The sequence below is a fragment of the Arachis hypogaea genome, chromosome 14 (genome assembly GCF_003086295.3).
Source record: "Arachis hypogaea cultivar Tifrunner chromosome 14, arahy.Tifrunner.gnm2.J5K5, whole genome shotgun sequence".
Lineage (NCBI taxonomy): Eukaryota > Viridiplantae > Streptophyta > Magnoliopsida > Fabales > Fabaceae > Arachis > Arachis hypogaea.
Window position 1 is genome coordinate 27,088,697 of NC_092049.1, and position 7,997 is coordinate 27,096,693.

Consider the following 7,997-nt stretch of genomic DNA (forward strand, 5'->3'; position numbering starts at 1 on the left):
TCAAACTAATCCTATCTTTTTGTTTGATTCTTATCTTTTTTCAAAACTACCTAACTAATTCTATCTCTAATTTTCGAAAATCACCTTCATCTTTTTCAAAATTCCTTTTTAAATTAACTAATTATTTTAAATTTAATTTAATTTGATTTAATTTTTCCTTTCTTAATTTTTGAATTTTTAATTTTAATTCTAATTTAAAAACAAAAATACTTTTATTTATTTTATCTAATTTTCGAAAATTCTTCTCCCTCACCTCCTTCTATTTATTTATTTATTTACTAACACTCCTCTTCATCTAAGAATTCGAACCTACTCCTCACCCTTGTGTTTGGATTCTCCTTCTTCTATTCATATCTTCTTCTACTCACATAAAGGAATCTCTATATTGTGACATAGAGGATTCCATATTTTCTGTTCTCTTCTTTTTCATATGAGCAGGAACAAGGACAAGAACATTCTTGTTGAAGCTGATCCTGAACCTGAAAAAACTCTAAAGAGGAAGCTAAGGGAAGCTAAAGCACAACTCTCTGGAGAAAATCTGACAGAAATTTTCGAAAAAGAAGGAGACATGGCCGAAAATAACAACAATGCAAGGAAGATGCTTGGTGACTTTACTGCACCTAATTCCAATTTACATGGAAGAAGCATCTCAATCCCTGCCATTGGAGCAAACAATTTTGAGCTGAAAACTCAATTAGTTTCTCTGATGCAACAGAATAGCAAGTTTCATGGACTTTCATCAGAAGATCCTTTTCAGTTCTTAACTGAATTCTTGCAGATCTGTGATACTGTTAAGACCAATGGGATTGATCCCAAGGTCTACAGGCTTATGCTTTTCCCATTTGCTGTAAGAGACAGAGCTAGAATATGGTTGGACTCTCAACCTAAAGATAGCCTGAACTCTTGGGATAAACTGGTCACGGCTTTCTTAGCAAAGTTCTTTCCTCCTCAAAAGCTTAGCAAGCTTAGAGTGAATGTCCAAACCTTCAGACAGAAGGAAGGTGAATCCCTCTATGAAGCTTGGGAGAGATACAAGGAACTGACCAAAAAGTGTCCTTCTGACATGCTTTCAGAATGGACTATCCTGGATATATTCTATGATGGTCTGTCTGAATGATCAAAGATGTCATTGGACCATTGTACAGGTGGATCTATTCACCTAAAGAAAACACCTGCAAAAGCTCAGGAACTCATTGACGTGGTTGTAAATAACCAGTTCATGTACACTTCTGAAAGGAATCTTGTGAGTAATGGGACGCCTCAGAGGAAGGGAGTTCTTGAAATTGATACTCTGAATGCCATATTGGCTCAGAATAAAATATTGACTCAACAAGTCAATATGATCTCTCAGAGTCTGAATGGATTGAAGGAATCATCCAACAATACTAAAGAGGCATCTTCTAAAGAAGAAGCTTATGATCTTGAGAACCCTGCAATAGCAGAGGTGAATTACATGGGTAAATCCTATGGAAACACCTATAATCCCTCATGGAGAAATCATCCAAATTTCTCATGGAAGGATCAACAAAAGCCTCAACAAGGCTTTAATAATAGTGGAAGAAACAGGCTTAGCAATAGCAAGCCTTTTCCATCATCCACTCAGTAACAGACAGAGAATTCTGAGCAGAATCCATCTAGCTTAGCAAACATAGTCTCTGATCTATCTAAGGCCACTTTAAGTTTCATGAATGAAACAAGGTCCTCCATTAGGAATTTGGAGGCACAAGTGGGCCAGCTGATTAAAAGAGTCACTGAAATCTCTCCAAGTACTCTCCCAAGCAATACAGAAGAAAATCCAAAAAGAGAGTGCAAGGCCATAGCCTTCCATGATGCGGCCGAACCCAAAGAGGAGGAGGAGAACGTGAATCCTAGTGAGGAAGACCTCCTGGGACGTTCAGTGACCAATAAGGAGTATCCCTTTGAGGAACCAAAGGAATCTGAGGCTCATCTAGAGACCATAGAGATTCCATTGAACCTCTTTCTGCCCTTCATGAGCTCTGATGAATATTCTTCCTCTGAAGAGGATGAAGACATTACTGAAGAGCAAGTTGCTAAATATCTTGGTGCAATCATGAAGCTGAATGCCAAATTATTTGGTAATGAGACTTGGGGAACCTCCCTTGCTCACCAATGAACTAAATGCATTGGATAGGCAGAAATTACCTCAAAAGAAATAGGATCCTGGCAAATTCTTAATACCCTGTACCATAGGCACCATGACCTTTGAGAAGGCCCTGTGTGACCTGGCGTAAGGAATAAACTTAATGCCACTTTCTGTAATGGAGAAACTTGGGATCTTTGAGGTGCAAGCTGCTAGAATCTCATTAGAGATGGCAGACAACTCAAGAAAATAGGCTTATGGACTAGTAGAGGACGTGTTAGTAAAGGTTGAAGGCCTTTACATCCCTGCTGATTTCATAATCCTAGACACTGGGAAGGATGAAGATGAATCCATCATCCTTGGAAGACCCTTCCTAGCCACAGCAAGAGCTGTGATTGATGTGGACAGAGGAGAGTTAGTCCTTTAATTGAATGAGGACAACCTTGTGTTTAAAACTCAAGGATCTCCTTCTGTAACCATGGAGAGGAAGCATGAAAAGCTTCTCTCACTGCAGAGTCAACCAAAGCCTCCACATTCAAACTCTAAATTTGGTGTTGGGAGGTTCCAACCTTGCTCTGATTATCTGTGAGGCTCCATGAGAGCTCACTGTCAAGCTATTGACATTAAAGAAGCACTTGTTGGGAGGCAACCTAATGTTATTTAATCATATCTATTTTATTTTATTTTTGTTATTTCGTGTTTTATTAGGTTGATGATCATGTGAAGTCACAAAAACTACTGAAAAATCAAAAACAAAATGAAAAACAGCATTGAAAACAGCACACTCTGGAGGAGAGCAGTCTGGCATTTAAACGCCAGAAACAAGCATCTATCTGGCATTTAACGCCAAAAACAAGCATCTGCCTGGCGTTAAACGCCAGAAACAGGCTACATTTGGGCGTTTAACGCCAGAAACAAGCAGCAGTCTGGCGTTAAATGCCAAGATTGCACAGCAAGGGCATTTTACACGCCTAATTGGAGCAGAGATGTTAAGTTCTTGACCCCACTTGATCTGTGGACCCCACAGGATCCCCACATCTTCTTCTCTCCTCTTCACACCTTTTCATAACTCTCTTCCCCAAATACCCTTCACCAATCACCTCAATCTCTCTTTCCCATCACTTCTTCACCAATCACATCCATCCTCTCTTCCCCATAAACCCCACCTACCTTCAAAATTCAAACTAATTTCCCTCCCAAACCCAACCCTAATGGCCGAACCCTACACCCTCCCTCACTCATATATAAACCCCTCACTCCTTCTTCATTTTCACACAACACAACCCTCTCTTCTTCCCCTTGGCCGAATACACCCCTCTCTTCCTCTCCTCCATTTCTCCTCTTCTTCTCCTTCTTTCTTTCTTCTTTTGCTCGGGGCCGAGCAAACATTTTATGTTTGGTGTGGTAAAAGCATAGCTTTTTATTTTTCCATAACCATTTATGGCACCTAAGGCCAGAGAAACCTCTAGAAAGAGGAAAGGAAAGGCAATTGCTTCCACCTCTGAGTCATGGGAGATGGAAAGATTCATCTCAAAGGTCCATCAAGACCACTTCTATGAAGTTGTGGCAAAAAAGAAAGTGATCCCTGAGGTTCCTTTCAAGCTCAAAAAGAATGAGTATCCGGAGATCCGAATTGAGATCCAAAGAAGAGGTTGTGAAGTTCTCACCAACCCCATTCAACAAGTCGGGATCTTAATGGTTCAAGAGTTCTATGCAAATGCATGGATCACTAGGAACCATGATCAAAGTGTGAACCCAAATCCAAAGCATTGGCTTACCATGGTTCGGGGGAAATACTTAGATTTCAATCCGAAAAATGTAAGGCTGGCGTTCAACTTGCCAATGATGGAAGAGAACGCACACCCCTACACAAGAAGGGTCAACTTTGATCAAAGATTGGACCAAGTCCTCATAGACATATGTGAGGAAGAAGCTCAATGGAAAATTGACTCAAGAGGCAAGCGAGTTTAATTAAGAAGGCATGACCTCAAACTAGTGGCTAGGGGATGGCTAGAGTTCATTCAACGCTCAATCATTCCTACTAGTAACCGGTCTGAAGTTACTATAGACCGAGCCATCATGATCCATAGTATCATGATTGGAGAGGAGGTGGAAGTTCATGAGATTATACCTCAAGAACTTCACAAGGTGGCTGACAAGTCCTCCACTTGGGCAAGGTTAGCCTTTCCTCACCTCATATGCCACCTCTGCAATTCGGCTGGAATTGACATAGACGGAGACGTCCTCATTGAAGAGGACAAGCCCATCACTAAGAAAAGGATGGAGCAAATAAGAGATCATGGACCTCAACAAGAGCATGAGGAAATTCCCCACCATGAAATCCCTGATATGCCTTAAGGGATGCACTTTCCTCCATAAAACTATTGGGAGCAAATCAACACCTCCCTAGGAGAATTAAGTTCCAACATGGGACAACTAAGGGTGAAACACCAAGAGCACTCCATCATCCTTCATGAGATTAGAGAAGATCAAAGAGCTATGAGGGAGGAGCAACAAAGGCAAGGAAGAGACATAGAGGAGCTCAAAAGCACCATTGGTTCTTCAAGAAGAGGAAGAAGCCACCCTCACTAAGGTGGACTATTTCCTTAATCTCCTTGTTCTTAATTCTCTGTTTTTCGTTTATTATGCTTTATGTTTATTTATGTTTGTGTCTTATTACATGATCACTAGTGTCTAAGTGTCTATGCCTTAAAGTTATGAATGTCCTACAAATCCATCACCTCTTTTAAATGAAAGTTTTAATTACAAAAGAACAAGAAGTACATGATTTCGAATTCATCCTTGAAACTAGTTTAATTATTTTGATGTGGTGACAATACTTTTTGTTTTCTGAATGAATGCTTGAACAGTGCATATGTCTTTTGAAATTGATGTTTATAAATGTTAAATATGTTGGCTCTTGAAAGAATGATGAAAAGGAGAAATGTTATTTGATGATCTGAAAAATCAGAAAAATGACTCTTGAAGCAAGAAAAAGAAGTGAATACAAAAGCTTGCAGAAAAAAAGAAAAAAATGGCGAAAAAAAAGAGAAAGAAAAAGAAAAAGCAAGCAGAAAAAGCCAAAAGCTCTTTAAACTAAAAGGCAAGAGCAAAAAGCCAATAGCCCTTAAAACCAAAAGGCAAGGGTAAAAAGGATCCAAGGCTTTGAGCATCAGTGGATAGGAGGGCCCAAAGGAATAAAATCTTGGCCTAAGCGGCTGAACCAAGTTGTCCCTAACCATGTGCTTGTGGCGTGAAGGTGTCAAGTGAAAACTTGAGACTGAGCGGTTAAAGTCAAGGTCCAAAGCAAAAAAAAAGAGTGTGCTTAAGAACCCTGGACACCTCTAATTGGGGACTTTAGCAAAGTTGAGTCACAATCTGAAAAGGTTCACCCAGTTATGTGTTTGTGGCATTTATGTATCTGGTGGTAATACTTGAAAACAAAGTGCTTAGGGCCACGGCCAAGACTCATAAAGTAGCTGTGTTCAAGAATCAACATACTGAACTAGGAGAATCAATAATACTATCTGAATTCTAAGTTCCTATATATGCCAATCATTCTAAACTTCAATGGATAAAGTGAGATGTCAAAACTATTCAAGAGGCAAAAAGCTACTAGTCCCGCTCATCTAATTGGAGCTAAGTTTCATTGATATTTGGAATTTATAGTATATTCTCTTCTTTTTATCCTATTTGATTTCCAGTTGCTTGGGGACAAGCAACAATTTAAGTTTGGTGTTGTGATGAGCGGATAATTTATACGCTTTTTGGCATTGTTTTTACATAGTTTTTAGTATGATTTAGTTAGTTTTTAATATATTTTTATTAGTTTTTAAATAAAAATCACAATTCTAGACTTTACTATGAGTTTGTGTGTTTTTCTGTGATTTCAGGTAATTTCTGGCTGAAATTGAGGGACTTGAGCAAAAATCAGATTCAGAGGTTAAAGAAGGACTGCAGATGCTGTTGGATTCTGACCTCCCTGCACTCAAAGTGGATTTGTTGGAGCTACAAAACTCCAAATTGCGTGCCCTCAATTGCGTTGGAAAATAGACATCCAGGGCTTTTCAGCAATATATAATAGTCCATACTTTGTCAGAGTTTAGATGACGCAAACTGGCATTCAACGCCAGTTCCATGCTGCATTCTGGAGTTAAACGCCAGAAACAGGTTGCAAAGTGGAGTTAAACGCCAGAAATAGGTTACAAACTGGCGTTCAACTCCAAGAGAAGCCTCTACACGTGTAAAGCTCAATGCTCAGCCCAAACACACAACAAGTGGGCCCCAGAAGTGGATTTCTACATCGTTTACTCATTTCTGTAAACCCTAGTAACTAGTTTAGCATAAATAGGACTTTTTACTATTGTATTTACATCCTGAGTTTTATCTTCTGATCATTTTTAGTCTTTGTTACTCCAGTTCCCCTCTGGGGCCGAGACCAATGAACTCCATTATCACTTATGTATTTTCAACGATAGAGTTTCTACACACCATAGATTAAGGTGTGGAGCTCTGCTGTTCCTCATGAATTAATACAAAGTACTATCATTTTTCTATTCAATTCAAGCTTATTCTGATTCTAAGATATTCATTCACACTTTAATATGAATGTGATGATCGTGACAGTCATCATCATTCCCAACCTATGAACGCGTGCCTGACAACCACTCCCGTTCTACCTTAGATTGAATGAGTATCTCTGGGATTCCTTAACCGGAGTCTTCGTGGTATAAGTTAGAATCCATGGACGGCCATTCTTGAGATCCAGAAAGTCTAAACCTTGTCTGTGATATTCCGAGTAGGATCTGGGAAGGGATGGCTGCGACGAGCTTCAAACTCGCGAGTGCTGGGCGTAGTGACAGACGCAAAAGGATCAATGGATCCTATTCTCGTATGATCGAGAACCGACAGATGATCAGCCATGCAGCGACAGCGCATTGGACCATTTTCACTGAGAGGACAAGATGTAGCCATTGACAACGGTGATGCCTAACATACAGCTTGTCATAGAAAGGAGTATGAATGATTGGAAGAAGACAATAGGAAAGCAGAGGTTCAGAAGGAACGAAAGCATCTCTATATGCTTATCTGAAATTCTCACCAATGAATTACATAAGTATCACTATCTTTATTTTATATTTTATTTATCTTTTAATTACTAAATCTCCATAATCAATTGAATCTGCCTGACTGAGATTTACAAGGTGACCATAGCTTGCTTCAAGCCGACAATCTCCGTGGGATCGACCCTTACTCACGTAAGGTTTATTACTTGGACGACCCAGTGCACTTGCTGGTTAGTTGTGCGAAGTTGTGACAAAGAACTAAGATCATGAACGTGCGTATTGAGTTTTTAGCGCCGTTACCAAGGAATGGAACCGTCACGATTTCTGCGCACCAAGCTGCCGACCTTTTTAAGGGAGGGAGCCTCAAGGTATCATATATAGACAAAGGCATTATACTAACACACGCTCCTAAATCACACATGCAGTTAGAAAATATCACACCACCAATAGTACAATTAACCATACATGGACCTGGATCACTACACTTTTCAAGTATACCTCCCATTAAAGCAGATATAGAACTACCTAAAGGAATAGTTTCTAATTCATTAATTTTGTCTTTATGTATACATAAATCTTTTAGAAACTTTGCATATTTAGGTACCTGGTGAATAACATAAAAAAGGGGAACAGTTACCTCAATCTTTTTGAATATTTCCACCATTTTGGGATCAAGTTCCATCTGCTTCCTGGGCTTCCTTGCAATTTGTGGAAATGGAATAGGAATGGCGCTTTCTGCAGCGTCTGCATCCTTTGGTGCTTCTTTCTGTGGTTGAGCTTCTTCTTCAACCATGTCTTGTATGTCCTCTTCAGCTGAGGCATGATCTGAT

At 39.6% G+C, this 7,997-nt stretch overlaps 1 non-coding gene across 1 annotated transcript; it reads right to left on the bottom strand.

Moving 5' to 3' along the window:
• Positions 1–961: 961 nt before the first annotated feature.
• Positions 962–1,069, bottom strand: LOC112746519 (small nucleolar RNA R71). The gene has a single exon (XR_003174399.1). It is a non-coding gene; the product is annotated as a small nucleolar RNA R71 (small nucleolar RNA).
• Positions 1,070–7,997: the final 6,928 nt, after the last annotated feature.